The sequence below is a fragment of the Hemitrygon akajei genome, chromosome 12 (assembly GCF_048418815.1).
Source record: "Hemitrygon akajei chromosome 12, sHemAka1.3, whole genome shotgun sequence".
In the NCBI taxonomy this organism is placed as follows: domain Eukaryota; kingdom Metazoa; phylum Chordata; class Chondrichthyes; order Myliobatiformes; family Dasyatidae; genus Hemitrygon; species Hemitrygon akajei.
The window spans coordinates 9736216-9753551 of record NC_133135.1 but is presented as its reverse complement, the minus strand read 5'-3'; the positions used below and the strand labels follow the sequence as shown (position 1 = coordinate 9753551).

Sequence of the window (17336 nt, the reverse complement as noted above, 5' to 3'; positions counted from 1 at the left end):
ACCATCTAGAGACAGAGAAGCAGTTTCAGCGACAGGTTACTATCGATGCATTGCTCCTCAGACACGATGAAGAGGTCAATACTCCCCAATGCCATTAGGCTTTACAATTCTACCGCCAGGACTTAAGAACTTTTTAAAAGCTATTATTAATGCTTTTTGAGATAGTGATTTAGATGCATATCATTTTTTTTTACTGAGTTAAGTATTGTATGTAATTAGTTTTGCTACAACAAGTGTATGGGACATTGGAAAAAAAGTTGAATTTCCCCATGGGGATGAATAAAGTATCTATCTATCTATCTATACAGTCACAAAATAATACTAGTACAAGTCTCTGAATTTTAGTTGTCTCTCTACAGGTACAGCCTGACCTTACAGGTATTTCCAATATTCGTTTTCTTTCTTTAATTTTCTAGTTTTATTTTGCTTCGATTCAAGATTGTTTAATGTCATTTTCAATACACAAATGTAAAGGAGAACTAAATAAGTGTTCCTCCGGATTCGATGCAGCTCAAAATAAACAGTAAGATATGATACACAGTAATGTTTTAGAAGTACAATAAATATAAATACATCGGATAGCTTATATACATAGATTAATTGTATATTCATAAAGTGACGCTAGGCACAGAAGCGTCTGTACATAAGGTCTCTGACAGGAAATGATAAAATAGTGGCGATTTTAAATTTGTAATTTAAAGCTTCCCCCCCCCCCCCCATTAAAAACAACTATTTTGGGGAAAGGTTCAAATCCAAGATCAAGTGCGTGGTGGTAAACCAAAGGCGTCTGTGTCTGTCAGTACAGGTTTCCTACCCTGACTGAAGTTGTGACCGTTCCTTTCTCCGCACGTAAACACGTCCTCCGGTTCTGGCAGAACCTGTAAATCCAGTCCAGGCTTTCGCAGCGACCCCGCCTCTTCGTTGCAACGGTGCCAGATTAATTTAAATGTATCTGCTCAAGTGGAGATAATCAATGCAAAATCAGTGTGACTGTGCCGCACAAATAGGGTATGTTTGATTCACAAAGCGGCCTGAGCCCTCGGAGGTCTGGCCGTTCATCAGTCTCCTTGCAAAACCTTTCTCCGCCTTGAGAAATGCAAGTCACAAATAGTCGCTGAGTGAATGTGTCTACCTCGCTTTGTCCGGAGCATCTCAGACCTGCTGGACCTGTCTTGTAGAAAGGTATGTTCACTGTCGTCTGTCATCCATTCAGGGGACAGATTCGACGTGGAGTCGATTCTCTGTCTCTATTTCCAGTCCATCCAATACGACATTTAAAAAATATCTCTGTAGTTTCTAAGTGGGTTCTCTCAAACCGTGCCATATATCATCTTGTGTTTATGAAGTTGTCTTCATTGCAGCGAGATGTTGTCTAAGCGGTAAAGATAATTGGCAGAGGCTGTTCTTTCGTGTCCATGTTCATTACGTGACTGCTCATCATTACGCGGAGTTTAACGTTAAGGAACGTCGATCCTGGGCCACTTGACAACTTTCTTGTTTCTTAATGCAGTAATTAAGGATCCGGCGGCAACGAGTTGCTGCTGGTGCCTAGTTGAAGGGCTCGGGAAACCAGGGAAGTGAATGCTCCTGGATTGTCTTAGCACATGAGTAAACACGGCTCACTGCGGTTTAAGTATTGCCTAATGACTTTCTCGGCGACCAAGTTAAAACCTCTTCAAGTGTAGCGTGAAAATAATCAGTTCCGATTTAAAAAAAAATACTGATTTCACTTGAATGAATTTCTTGTCCCTCTCGTGTCAATGAGGAAGTTCGCGGTTTTATTGAGGCAAGATGTGTGGGAGAAGAAGGTGATTCTGGACCTCTCAACCCTCCTGTGTTGTAGAACAAGTGGAAGTTTTCTGTTTTGTGTGTGTGTGTGCGCGCACTCTCGCTCTCTTTTTTCCCGTCTGCAGCGGGGTTCGGTTGTCACTGTACGTTTATGGTACTTCGGGTGTTATCGCGGGGCAGAGAGATCTAGACACACCTTCCAAGCGCAAAAGATGTCTGTAAACGGCTTTCCGTCTTCTGTAGCGCGCAGCCTCTCTGTGCACGGAGGCATGAGCAGATGAACTAGCTTCGGGCTTGTATCGTCCCACAGAAACCTGCACCCCCTCGACCGCTGGAGTATCCGTACCCAACGTATTATCTTGTTTTTTTTTTAAAAAAACTTCCTCCTTACCTTGGGAATGAATTGGACCCTCCCTCTCTCCCCCCCCCCCCATGTCTACGTGTCAAAGCAGAGGGGCTTTTTATTGGTATACGTCTTGGGTATCTTCATTAGAATCCTTCAGGTCAGATCAAAGAGGTGATTACTGTAACTTCAACACTTGTTTGGGAAGGATCACATACATCTTGCAATGGGACCCAGTGCTCTGATCAAACTGGATGGCATCGTTATTAAAGAAACCCAAGACATGCCCTCTTCTCATTGCTACCATCAAGGATGAGGTACAGGAGCCTGAACAGCTGCTTTCTCTCCACCATCAGATTTCTGAATAGACAATGAACCCATATTCACCCCCTCTAACTCTTTTTCTTTGCTCTCTTCTTGCACTAATTATCCAATTTGTCTCATTAACTTTTTAGTTTTATTACTTATTGCAATGTACTCTTGCTGCTAGACAACATATTTCATGACATATGCCAGTGATATTAAACTTGACTCTGACTTGCCACACAGAAGAGGCCACTGGGCCTGTGGTGTGTACAACAGGGTAATTGCCCACTGCCACTGGGCCTGTGGTGTGCCCGACAGTAAGGGCAATTGCCCACTCCCACTGGGCCTGTGGTGTGCCCTACAGTGTAATTGCCCACTCCCACTGGGCCTGTGGTGTGTACCCGACAGTAAGGGTAATTGCCCGCTCCCACTGGGCCTGTGGTGTGCCCGACAGTAAGGGTAATTGCCCGCTCCCACTGGGCCTGTGTTGTGCCTGACAGTAAGGGTAATTGCCCACTCCCAGGTTGGAGGGTCTTCAAATGTCCATCTTAAATGTTAACATTTCTGATTCCATCACCTGTCTTTCAAATTGTTGTTAAATTTGTCATTTTCTCTCATTTCTTCTTGTAACTTTTTTTTTAAAAAAGGTAGTGCAAAAATTGAGGTAGAGTTCATGGTCCATACAGAAATCTCTTGGCAGAGGAGAAGCTGATCCTAAAACCTTGGGTATGTGCTCCTGTATCACCTCTTTGATGGTAGCAATGAGAAGAGGGCATGGTCTAGACGGTGAGGATCCTTAATGAAGAATCTTGGCTTTTTAAAAAAAAAACATTGAAAGACCTAGATCAGGGGCTCCCAATCCTTTTTATGCCATGATCCCCTACCATTAACTGAGGGGATTCTGTGGATCCAGGGTGGATCCCTGCTCTAGATAGATTGGATATGAAGAGTCTGGGACCAGAGGGTACAGACTCAAAATAGAAATGAGGAGGAATTTCTTCTGCCAGAGGTGGGGAGTCTGTGGAATTCATCATGACAGAGTGTTGTGAAGGACAAGTCATTAGATGTACTTGAGGCAGAGGCTGGTAGGTTGTTGATTGTTAAGGAGATTAGCAGTTACCAGGAGAAGGGGGCTGAGGGGGGAAAAATGTCGGCCTTGATTGAAAAGATACAGGAGATTTTGCTGATGCTGGAAATCTGGAGCAATACACAGACAAAATGCTGGAGGATCCCAGCAGGTCGGGCAACATCTATAGAGGGGAATAAACTGATGGTTTAGAGAGGGTCCCAGCCCAAAACATCAACTGCTTATTCCCTTCTATAGATGCTGCCTGACCTGCTGAGTTCCTCTAGCGTTTATTTATTTTAAAAAGTTGGGGATTGTGTGCTTATATGTCCACAATTGAATGGTAGAGCAGACTTGATGAGCTGCATGTTCCAATTCTGCTCCTATATCTAATGGAAAGGACATGAGGCTGATAGGCCTAATGCACGCAAATGGGATTAGTGTATTTAAGCTTTGTGGGCAATTGGTGTCATGGGTGGACAGGGTGGTGAAGAAGGCAATTGGCACTCTGGGCTTCATCAGTCAGGATACAGGGGTTGGACTATCATGTTATAGCTGTACAAGACATCAATAAGGCCACACTTGGACAAACTTCTATTGAGGCATACTGGAGAGTATCCTGACTAGTTGCATCTTGGTCCAGTATGGAAACATCAATGCCCAAGATTGGGAAAAGTCTAGAGAAAGTAGATACAGAAACCCCCTGCCCACTATTGAGCTCATCTATATCGAGCTCTGCCGCAAAAAAAAATAGCATCCATTGTCAAGGACCCTCATCATCCAAGAAGGAGGTACAGGAGCCTCAGGATTCACTCCACCAGGTTCAGGAACAATTCAACCATCAGGCTCCTGAACCAGTGTCAATAACTTCACTTACTTCAAAAATAAACTAGTTTCACAACCCATAGTTTCATTTTAAGACTCTACAAATGATGTTCTTGGTTTTTTTTTTGTTTATTTTTAAAATTGGTGGTTTGTCAGTCTGTGTGTGGCTTTTCTTTGATTCTACTGTATTTGTTCTGTGAATGTCTGCAAGAAAATGAATCTCAAGGTAGTATATGGTGACATAAACATAATTTGTTAATTTACTGGGTCACTGCATACAGTTCTGGTCACCCTGCTATAGGAAGGATGTTTTTAAACTGCAAAGACACAATAAGGATTTGTGTAGATGTTGCAGAATTTGGAGGGTTTGAGGAGTGATTGGACAGGCTGGGAATTCTTTCCCTGGAAAATAGGAGGCTGAGGGGTGACCTTGAAAATATTTATAAAATCATGAGGGACATGCATAAGGGGAATATTCACAATCTTATTCCCAGGATGTCAGGAAATGTGGAGGAGGCTTGACCCAAAAGCAGAGCAGAGGAGACGATTCAGTCATGTATGATAACTCTTTATAAAAGATCGCAAAATAACAAGCCAGGAGGGGCCTCTTAAAGCAAGAGAGAACAGACATTGGACACAACAGGCAGTGAACTAAACTTCAGGCAGGGAGAATAAAGGCTTAGGAGCAACTGGTTGAGGCAAGTTGGTTCGATGAGTGAACTGGCTGTGGATGAATCCTGGGGTTAAATAGGATGTGGATGGTGAGTCTGGAACGAGCAGCAAGTGAATCCTGTTCACTGGGTGAAGACTGCGAGGTGCCAGTGGGAGCAGGCCTGGTACAGGGCAGGGGAGCCCAACGCTGGAGGCCAAAGACTTGGTGTGAAGGAAAATATTTTAAGGGGACCTGATGGCCAATGTTTTCACACAGTGGTGGGTACATGGAATCTTGCTGTGGGTTACAACCAGGTATTTAGATCAAGAAATGGGTAGGAAAGGTTCAGCAAGATGTGGGTCAAAAAAATGGCAAATAGGCCAACATCAGTTAGGTATCTGGTTTGAAAGAACACCCATCACCTCCGTCTGGTGCACCAGCTCCTCTTTGTTGTGTGGTCCACTCTACTCTCCTATCAGATTCCTCCTCCTTCAGCCCGGTACTGCTTCCACCTATTTACTTCATCCCCTTCTCCCATCTGCCCACCGACCTTCCCCACCCCTTCACCTGGCTTCACCTATCACCTGCCAGTTTGTACTCATTCCCCTTTCTCTTCTCCTCCCCCCCCCCCCCACCCCACCTTATTCTGGCTTCTGTCCCCTTTTCAGTCCCAATGAAGGACTTCTGCCTGAAATGTTGACTTTGTTCATTTGCATAGGTGCTGTTTCGCTTGCTGAGTTCCTCCAGCATTTTGCATATGTTGCCCATGTTTGTTCTTTCCCCGACATGCTTTTGTTAGTTGTCCTGGATAAGTTGAATGGTTTTGAAGGGAGAAAAATAAACAAGTTTCCAGTGGAACTTAGCAGGTTAGACTTCTGGTTTAAAATGCTACTGGTGAAACGCAGTGACGACTTACTGGCATCAAACAGAACTGCTAATTGCTTTATTACTCTCACTTTTTCTGGAAAAGGATCACTGCAATCAATCAATAGTAACCTCCCTTTCAGAGCTGAGCTTTTGAACCAGCTGTACAACATTACATTTTTGTGGTGTAAACCGAAGTGTCTGAGGTGTAGGACGGTTGCGGTTTGCCGTGTTCAGGACAAATCAAAGCGGTGGGACCTGGGCCTGGGAGCGAGGAATGAGCCAATGTATTACCATTGCTGGAGTGGACATAGAGCCGATTCGAAACGACGGATCTGAGACAGGCAGAGTCAAGGTGGTGGGGCCCATGACTGAGGGCGAGGGATGATTTGATGTTTGATCGATTTAAGCACTGGTCAAAGCTGGGTGGCAGTGTGAAATGTCAGGAGGATGTTATGAGGGTGCAGGGTGACTTGGATAGGTTGGGTGAGTGGGCAAATGTATGGCAGATGCAGTTTAATGTGGATAAATGTGAGTTTATCCACTTTGGTGGCAAGAACAGGAAGGCAGATTACTATCTAAATGGAGTCAAGTTAGGAAAAGGGGAAGTACAACGAGATCTAGGTGTTCTTGTACATCAGTCAATGAAAACAAGCATACAGGTACAGCAGGCAGTGAAGAAAGCTAATGGCATGCTGGCCTTTATAACAAGAGGAATTGAGTATAGGAGTAAAGAGGTCCTTCTGCAGCTGTACAGGACCCTGGTGAGACCACACCTGGAGTATTGTGTGCAGGTTTGGTCTCCAAATTTGAGGAAGGACATTCTTGCTATTGAGGGAGTGCAGCGTAGGTTCACAAGGTTAATTCCCGGAATGGCGGGACTGTCATATGTTGAAAGATTGGAGCGACTGGGCTTGTATACACTGGAATTTAGAAGGATCAGAGGGGATATGATTGAAACATATAAGATTATTAAGGGATTGGACACACTGGAGGCAGGAAACATGTTCCCGCTGATGGGTGAGTCCAGAACTAGAGGCCACAGATTAAGAATAAGGGGTAGGCCATTTAGAACAGAGATGCGGAAAAACTTTTTCACCCAGAGAGTGGTGGATATGTGGAATGCTCTGCCCCAGAAGGCAGTGGAGGCCAAGTCTCTGGATGCATTCAAGAGAGTTAGATAGAGCTCTTGTAGATAGCGGGGTCAAGGGATATGGGGAGAGGGCAGGAACGGAGTACTGATTGTGTATGATCAGCCATGATCACAGTGAATGGCGGTGCTGGCTAGAAGGGCCGAATGGCCTACTCCACCTACTGTCTATTGGAAAAGTTGGGTATTGGTTGAATCAAGGCAGTGGAGCCCAGGCCTGATAGCATTGAATCGGTAGGACCTGGGTCCACAGGAAATGAACGGGATGATGTATGGCCGATTTAGGCCCTGGGCCAGATTGACAAGGTCGGAGTGTTGGAGCTTGAGGCAAGGGGCAGGCCAGTTCAGCTGCTCGGGGAGGTTTACTTGTCTCTGCACTGAATTGAGGCTGTGGCTCCTGGATCGGCAGTGACTGGCTTCTGTGAATTTTAATTCTAAATGTTACTTGCATACTTTCATTTTTTGCGTGGTTTGTTTTTTTTTGCTCATTTGTTTTTTTTAATAAGTTCTATTTGGTTTCTTTGTTTTCTGGTTGCGTGTAAAGAGCTGAATCTCCAGGTTACGTACAGTAGACATCGATCATAAATGTACTTTAAGCATCTGTGGAAGGAAATCGGCAGTCAAGACCTGCTTCACGATAGGTGATTCATCATTGCTATGGAGTTGGAAAGGCTCTTGAATCTCCTGAACAAGGAAGACAAGTCCTGGTCACTTTTTCTTCTTCCTGCTTGGCATCCAGCGTGCAGTGGAAGTGGCTGAGTTGGGGGCAAAACTGTGTTGCCAATCAGTCTACTCTCCCAGCTTTGCACTGACTACCAGCTTGCTGTTTCTATTTCTAAAAGCAGAAACAAATAATAATAAATCAACAGTAAATAAATAATACTGAGAGCATGAGTTATAGAGTCCTTGAAGGTGAGTCCATAGGTTGTGGGATTAGCTCAGTGAGTTAAGTTATCCGTGTTGGTTCAGGAGCCAGATGAAAAGTAATAACTGTTCCTGAACCTGTTGGTTTTTTTTTTTGGGGGGGGGGCCCTGAGGCTTCTCTACCTCCTTCCCAATGGCAGCAGTGAGCCTGGGTCATGGGGATCTTTGAATGTTGCTTTCATGAGGCAATGCCACATTTAATGGCGGGGAACGATGTGCCTGTGATGTGTTGGGCTGAGTTCAACGCACTCTGCAACTACTTGTATTCCTGAGCATTTGAATTTCCAAATTAGACTGTGATGCTTTCGTGGTCAGGGCAATTCGGATCCCAGTCAGGATACTGTCAACAGCAAACGTGTGGAAATTTGTTGGTTTTCAGTGGTGTGCTGTAACTTCTTAAGCTTCTAATTAACGCCCAAAACCCCTCAAGCAGAAAATGACTGAACTCTGCTTGAGATTATTAAGAAGATTAAAGAATTTGATATTTCTTGCCATCTGCTACATTTTGGACAGAACTCCTTTCAAATGAGAGATGAATTCGGGAGGAGCTACTTTAAAATGAGGATTCTCTTCTCCATCCCAAAAGGACTTTGGGTCAAGTGAACTGAAATTCATGGTGTTTCCCTGGGCAAGAGGCACTAAACTGTCCAAGATTCTGGATGAGAAAGTAGAACTGGGGCTAAATGGATTTGAACTCCAAACTAACCAGACTCTAGATGAATGGTAAATTGTGTTCAAAAGCTGAAGGACAGAGAACAGTACAGGTCCTTTTGCCCATGATGTTATGCTGACCTTCTGACCTACTCTAAGATCAATCTAGCCCTTCCATCCCCCATTTTCCCACCCCAATCATCTTTCATCTGTGTGCCTATCTAAGTATATCTCTAAATGTATCTGCCTCTACCACCGCCTGTGGCAGGGTGTTCCATGCACCCACTACTTTGTAATTTTAAAAAAAAAACCAAGTTTAATGAACTTGCCTCTGACATGATGAAAGATCTCCGCCTGAAATATTGACTATTTATTCCTCTCTAGAGATGCTGCCGTGTGTGTGTGTGTGGTTACTCTGGATCTTCCACACCTGCAAAATCTTTTGTGTTTACCTCTAACCAACTCCCCATACTTGCCTCCAATCAATCACCTTAAAATTATGCCCCCTCATTTTAGCCTTGCCACCCTGAGATAAAGATCTCTGGCTGTCCACTCGATCTAAGCCTCTTATCATCTTGTACATTTCTGTCAAGGCACTTCTCGCCCTCCTTTTCTCTAAAGCGAAAAGCCATGGCTTGCTTAACCTATACTCGGAAGATGTGCTTTCCAATCCAGACAGCATCCTGGTAAATCTCTTCAGCACCTTCTCTAAAGTTTCAACTTCCTTCCTATACTGAGGCAACCAGAACTGAACATGATACTGAGAGTGTGCTCTAATCAGGATGTTCTGGAGCTGCATGGTTATCTTGTATCACTCTAGAGCAGGGGCTCCCAACCTTTTTTATGCTATGGACCCCCATCAGTAACCAATAGGTCCATGGACCCCAAGTTGGGGACCCCTGTTCTAGAGAAAGACTGTAAACAGCCAATTGAGCAAACTACCTGGGAGAGCTGCAAAGGTGTTTTCCAACAGTAGATGGACCATAAATATACTTTCAATTTACCCAATGACTTGTCCTCCACAGCCATCCATGGCAATGAAGTCCACAGATTCAGCACCCTCTGGCTTAAAAAAAATTCCTCCTTATCTCTGTTCTAAAGGGATGTTCCTCAATTCTGAGGCTGTACCCTCTGGTCCTAGACTCTCTCTCTTCCTTCCCCCCCCCCCCCCCCATGGGAAACTCTCCATGTCCACTCTATCTAGGTCATTCAATATTTGATAGGTTTCAATGAGATTCGCCCCCTCATTCTTCTGAACTCCAGTGAGTACAGGCCCAGAGCCATCAAACATCCTGACATGTTTAGCCTTTCATTATGGGAATCACTCTGATGAACCTTTTCTGGACACTCTCCAGTGCCAGCACACCCTTGGAGAAAGGGCCCAGAATTACTCAATACTCAAAATGGGGTCTGACCAACACCTCAAGAAAGCCTCAAATCCTGGTTTTGGAACCAGAAAGGAAATGGCCTGATTTGTAGGCCACAAGCTTGTGATCATTTTCACCTTTAGTTGCTTTGCGGAGATTTTTATTTTCAGTTTTTTTTTCCCCTCTGCACTGCTGCTGCGCCAGCACTTCACTCCTGCTAATGATGAGAAAACGAGTTGATATTTCTTGAAAGCAGAAGGACTGACTGCTGTCGGCACTGTTGGGCATTTGTGATCGTAAGAATCAGAATCGGAATCACTTTATTCCCAGTACATGAAACGCACCAGAATTGATTGCGGTTCAGTACCAAACATTTAACATAGGACAATACCATATCAGGCAACAAAATAGCAACCAACAATTTACAAGACAATAGTGCAAACAGCCATGAGAAATCAGCAATGAGCAGAATGGTCACATGCACAAATGTCAATAATCAAACTTGTATAAATGTGAGCATACAAACAGATGCTAATTATCAACAGGGCAAGTAGAGCAGGAGAGACCATTTACAGGATGCTGTGCAGGGGCAGTTACGGTTTTACACCTGAGTGAGTTTCGTTGAGAAGCTGGATAGCTATGAGAGAGAAATTCTGAGATGACATGTAGTCCTGGTGATGATGGACATGTAGCATCTCCCTGATGACAAACTGGTGAATAGGTGACTGCTGGGGTGAGTGGAGTTGGTAGTAATTTTTCCACCCTTTTTCTTTGCTCTGGTGGATGGACTGATCAGCACATCTTGCTAGCAGAAGGACAGATTGTCCCAGCACTGTTGGGCATTTGCGATTGCAGGAATAGGCTGATCAACACCACATTCCTTTTTATTGTTTCAACTTCCCATTTCCTTGTTTTTTTTCCTCCTTCCTTTAAATGTCAGGATATTCAATATTAAAGATTAGCTTTATTTGCCACATACATTGCAAGCTACACTCAGTGGCCACTTTATTAGGGTCATCTGTACAGCTGCTCATTAATGCAAGTATCTAATCAGCCAATCACATGGCAGCAACTTGATGCATAAAAGCATGCAGATGTGGTCAAGAGGCTCAGTTGTTCAGGCCAAACATCAGAATGGGGAAAGGATGTGATTTATCTAACTGACTCTTGCTGTGTACTCTGTGGGCAGAGATGCCCATTTCTGTGTTGCATCTCCTTTCATTTGGAGTTCCTCAAATCAGGAAACCAGAATAAACATACCAAAATAATGTGGAACCTTGCAAAGTGGCTATGACAGGACTAGCAGCCAGGGTTCAATTCCCGCTTCTGTTCATAAGGAGTTTGTACGTTCTCCCCGTGATCGTGTGGGTTTCCTGCAGGTGCTCTGGTTTTCCCCCAAATTCCAAAGATTATCAGTTTGTGTTATTATGCTGTGTTGGCGTCGGAGGAGTGGTGACACTTGCAGGCCGCCGCCAACACGTCCTCGGACTGTGTCGGTCATTGACACAAATGACATATTTCCCTGTGTTTCAATGTACGTATGACACAGAATGCTAATCTCTCTACAAGTTGCTGCTTTGACTCCTGATTTTCTACAAACTATGATTGTAGATTCTGCACAGTATATGTCGGTCTATCCCATGTGTAGAACCACTCAAACCTGATCTTCACCCGCACAGGATTACAGCAAAGACTCGGCACTCCACGTGAACTTCCTGTTGCTTCCTCGCAGATGACAGAGTTAAAGCACCGTGAAATTCTAGCAATCTAATCTGGGGCCCTGTACGGTCTGTTGGAGGGGGCAAGAGTTGTGTCATACAAAGTGACATCTACAAAGTAATAAGTACTTTGGCTTGCGACTGCAAAAGTGTGTTCCTGCAGCACTCGATTGACTTATTTTGGAAGAGGTCTCTAATAGAATTTATTTAAACATTAAGGTGATCTGGTGCTTTTCTTTTGTTTTAAAAGTTTTTTCCACAGGCAGTTAATCTAACTAACCATTTATATATCTTTGCCCTCCCCACCCCAATCTCCCTCTATCTGCTACCCCTGTCACTGCACTGTGGACACTTCTAACCACTTTGTAAAAGTGTCATTTGTGCACATTTTATTCCATATCTGTACCTTAACCACTAACTTTATATTTTATGGAGTTCTTTATAACTGTTGAATGTTTTTTCTTTGTTGCATGTCGTATCAATGCACCGCAGCGAATTCCTAATACATGTGAATATGCACTCAGTCGTCACTTAAGCACACCTATACACCTGCTAATTAACGCAAATATCTAATCAGCCAATCATGTGGTAGCAATTTGTGCATAAAAGCTTGTAGACATGGCTGAAGATTCAATTGTTCAGATCAAACATTTAGAATGGGGAAGAACTGTGATCTAAGTGACTTTTACCATGGAATGATTACTGGTGCCAGACAGGGTAGTTTGAGTACCTCAAACTGCTGATCTCCTGGGATTTTCACACACAACAGTCTCTAGAATTCACAGAGAATGGTTTTAGTAAAGAAAAACATCAAGTGAGCACTGGTCCTGTGGTGAAAATGCATTGTTAATGAGAGAGGTCATGAGGCTGGTTCAAGCTGACAGGAAGGTGACAGTAACCCAAATAACTACGTGCTACAACAGTGTGCAGAAGTCTTGGGCATACATCTCTATAGATCTCGGTATCTTGCTGTTTATCTCTCGGGTGCCTAAGATGTTGTCACAGTTGTAACACCAGGCAGAAGAGCATCTCTGAACACACATCACGTCGAACCTTGAAGTGCGTGGGCTAGAGCAGCAGACACCACTCGGTGGCCACTTTATTAGATATAGGAGGTACTGAATAAGCTGGCCTCTGAGTGTAAAGCTAATCTTTATAATTTAAAACAAAAAAAAATCTGGACAAAATGAGGATCCAAAGAATCCCAGGCATCCATTTTCATCAGTCCTGACGAAGGGTCTCGGCTGGAAACGTTGACTGGTCGTTTCCACGGTTGCTGCCCGATCTGCTGAGTTCCTCCAACGTGCTGTGCGTGTTGCTTTGACCCCCAGCATCTGCAGAGTATTTTGTGTTATTGAAATGTCATCCTTGGCTACAACAAATAGTCAAAGCTAGTTATGAACTAGTCATTGGTTAAAATGCAAAATGGGTAAGTGTAGGCTTGGTTTAATCATCCTGATCTTTATATACTAGTACCTACTCATTTAATAGTTAATTAGTTTAATTTTATTATCCATTAATTACTATGTTGATCTATCTAATATTCTGACTGGAGGAAACAACTGCACAACAAGGTAATTAAATGTCATGGAGCACTACGGCACAGAAACAGGACTTTTGGCCTATCTAGTCCATGGTGAACTACTAATCTGCTTCATCCCATCGACCGGCACCCAAACCATAGCTCTCTATACCCCAACCATCCATGTACGTTCAAGTTTCTTTTAAATGTTGAAACCAAGCCCAGCATCCACCACCTCAGCTGACAGCTAGTTCCCCACTCACACCACCCTCTGAATGAAGAAGCTCCCCCTCGTGTTCCTCTTGAATGTTTCACCTTTCACCCTTAACCTATGACCTTTAGTTCTAGTCTCACTCAACTTCAGTAGAAAAAAGAGCTTGCTTGCACTTACCCTATCAATATCCCTCATAATCTTGTATACAGTACTGTGCAAGGTTCTTGGGCACGTGCATATAGCTGAAGTGCCGAGACTTTGGCACAACACTAGTAATTTTCTCTACTGCTGCCACAAAAGAAAATCAAATTTCATGACATATGTGAGTGATGATAAACCTGATTCTGATATGGGTTTCTATTGTGGACTGAGAGTGGGAAGGGGGCAGGGAGAGGGGCATCATGGTTGGGAAAAGGGGAAGGGAGATGTTCTGTAATGATCAAAGAGCCAATTCTTTGTAATCAGTGACCTTGCCTGCTGTCTTGGGGATGGGTGTGTCTGCACCTGTGCCATCCCCTATCCCTGGCATTCCTTGTCTGCCACTCATCCCACACCCTCCCTGTGGTGCTCCACCCTTGCTATTTCCAACAATGTTCACTCCCGCCAGATTTACAAACTCGCTCTCTGCTCCACATTTACAAATACAGTACCGTGTGAAAATCTGTCTCTGATGTATTCGTGTGACAGTGCCTTACTCCTTTTGTGTTCTTGTGAAAGTTGTCATTACAATTTTAATCCACATGGAATCATTTAAAACAAGGATAAGAGAGAAATTTAATTTTGATCGATTGTTATCAATGTAAAGATGACTTTTATCACTCCCTTGCCCAAGCAGCTGCCATTAAAACTGTGATGCTGGAAATCAAATCTTAAAAACACATGAGTGCTGGCAATACTGGGGTCTGGTTAGATCTGTGTATAGAGAGCTGGGGTGGGGGGGGAAGAGAGATTTATATATTCAGGTCAATGACTTCGTTGAAGTCAACTTTTTTTAGTGCAGACCTTGAAAGTGAGTACTGTTCTATGTTCTGAAGGGCCACATACACCACTGACCATTCTTGTGAAGGAGCAAGATTTATTCTGCTCAATATTGGATTAAAACCTTGCCACACTGCTGCAGATTTTAGAGATAAAACTATGAGAGATCTGTTCAATGCCAAGAAGATTTAGAAGATGGAACAGTACAGTAGAGGAAGAGGCACTTCGACCCACAATGTTGTGCTGAGCCCATTAGATTAGTAATCAAATGGCCTTCTAAACACAAAGTACACTGCAGATGCTGGGGTCAAAGCGACATGTACAACAAGCTAGAGGGACTCAGCAGGTCGGGCAGCATCCGTGGAAACAAGCAGTCAACGTTTCGGGCCGAGACCCTTCGTCAGGACTGTTGTACGTGTTGCTTTGACCCCAATTTACCCCAAACAGATGCTACCCGACCTGCTGGCCTCCTAAGCTAATCCCTTCTGCCTATTTAATATCCACATCCTTCCATTTTCCTCACACTCGTGTGCTTATCTAAATGCCTCTTAAAAGTCCCTAATATTTCTGCTTCTACCATTGAGGTGATGTAGTGTTTAGTGTGACTCTATTACCTCTCAGGATGTCGGAGTTTGGAATTCAATCATGGCATCCTCTGTGAGGAGTTTTATATGTCCTCCCTGTTCTCTATGACTCAGTTTATAGTCAGATTAGACATAATGTTAAATGAACAGAACATAGAACAGTACTGCACAGGAACAGGTCCTTTAGCTCTCAATGCTGTACTGAACCAATTAAATTAGTAATCAAATGGCCAACTATATTGATCTCTTCTGCCTTCATAATGCCCATATCCTTCCATTTTCCTTACATTCATGTGCCTATGTAAACGACTACCATGGAAAGCCTTGCAAATTTTTTTAAAGCATCTTTAGTGTTCCTTTCAGTGTATCTTGGTGTTCTCTGTGGGCAGGAGAGGTATTTCCTAATGGGCCTATGTGAGCAATTGAGCAGGGCTTCTCGTGGGAAGGGTGATTGAATTTGACCTCTCTAATCACTCAGCTATGAAGTTGCAAATAACATCTCTCATTACTCTTGAGATGAAATCTGCCAGCTTGGTACAGACCAGGGGAATAGAACATTAGGTCTTAGAGATGCTTGAATTCAGATTTATTTATCATGGGTACTATACATTATACCGTGCTGTCAAATGTGCCATTTGCGTTAACAAACCCAGAAGTGTCAGTGTACATTCCAGTGCCAGCAACACTGATGACAAGAAAAAACAGAACAAAACAGTAAAATGTGCCCCTTTCCTCCCTCCCTACCACACACGGACAGGACTTCAGGCCTCTGGTCTCCAGCTTTTGCCATCAGGCCTCAACTTCCAGACGTCTGATTGACCTTTGGACACCAATCCCCTAGGCTAGCCAGTGACCAGCTTCTAAACTCAAGTGACTGGCCCACATGCCTCCTGCTCACCCAGACTGGCCTTTGATTGCAGAACTGAGGCCTGGACTGCGGATTTCCTTCATCACACCTCCATTTTGCTGGACTTTGAACACACTAGATGCCTGGCCTCTAACTTCTCCACATCTCCGTACCGAATGTCTAATCGGACATCTACCTCCCCCACATTGCTAACCTGACCTGCAACTCCCCTCTCTGTCCCTAAAGCAGGGCTGAAATGGCAAGTCTGAGAGGGCACAGTTTTAAGGTGCTTTGAAGTAGGTACAGAAGAGGTGTCAGGGGTAAGTTCTTTACGCAGAGAGTGGTGAGTTCGTGGAATGGGCTGCCAGCGGCGGTGGTGCAAGCGGAAAGGGTCTTTTAAGAGACTCCTGGATGGCTAGATGGCGCTTAGAAAAATAGAGGGCTATGGGTAAAGCCTAGGTGGTTCTAAGGTAGGGCCATGTTCAGCACAGCTTTGTGGGCTGAAGGGCCTGTATTGTGCTGTATGTTTCCTATGTTTCTAAAACAAAACCTACAAAGTACAACAACACCTGAACTGAAATCTTAATGGAGGCCCCAAGTGGGTGCTATCTTGAAAAATTGCTGCAGCGGATGATGACAATGTTGCATGTTTCCTCCGCAATCAATTACAAGCTTCAATTGAAGAGTTGGTGATTCTTCAATTCTCAGATTTTTATAAACAATCAGGTCTCCCCTCAGCTGCCATGCTCTAGAGAAAAGGACCCAAACTTTTGTCCAACTTCTCAGAGCTTGCAGTGGGTTTTGAACCAGCTGGAAAAATATGCTGAAAAATGGCAGATGGAATTTAAGGCAGACAAGTGCTTGGTTTTGCATTTTGACAGGACGAATGAGAGTTTTTCTTGCACAGTGAACAGTAAGGCTCCGAGGAGTGTGGTACAACAAAGGGATCTTGGAATATGGGTCCAAAATTCATTAAAACTGGTGTCACAGGTCATGAAGAAAGCTTTTGACACATTGGCCTTCATAAATCAAAGAACTGAGTACAGGAGATGGTATGTTATGTTGAAGTTGGTGAGGCCTAATTTGCAGCATTGTGTACAGTTTTGGTCACCTACCAAATGGTAGGAAAAATGTTAATAAAGTTAGAAAAAGCACAGAAAATTTACAAGGATGTTGCTGGATCTGGGGGAACCTGAGTTCTGTTGAGAGATTGAATTGGTTGGGACTTTATTCCTTGGAACGTAGAAGATTGAGGGGAGATTTAATAGACAGCATCCTGATAACGTACACAAAATGCTGGAGGAACTCAGCAGGTCAGGCAGCACCTTCCCAATCCCCTGAGATGTGTGGAGTATTATCCTCTGCTTTTGGACATTTTAATCTCCCAAATCTGTTCTTTTCGAGCAACGATGAGTGAGAAATCTGGCACCAATAAGAGGGGCTTTTTGGCATGGTTACACACCCAGTCTACTATGTCTGACTAAATGTTGGTGACTAAAGCGAATTTGTGTCGCCATCTGCCCACCCCACCAATCGG

The 17336-nt window shown here is 43.9% G+C and overlaps 1 protein-coding gene across 2 annotated transcripts in view; it reads left to right on the top strand.

Annotated features, from left to right (window-relative positions):
- Positions 1–874: 874 nt before the first annotated feature.
- The window catches only part of adgrl2a (adhesion G protein-coupled receptor L2a), an 852977-nt gene continuing 836515 nt past the window's right edge, over positions 875–17336 (top strand). For both annotated transcript variants that reach the window (XM_073062547.1, XM_073062548.1), the window contains exon 1: positions 875–1182. The gene's annotated coding sequence lies outside the window, so the exon portion shown is untranslated. The remainder of the gene's footprint in view (positions 1183–17336) is intronic.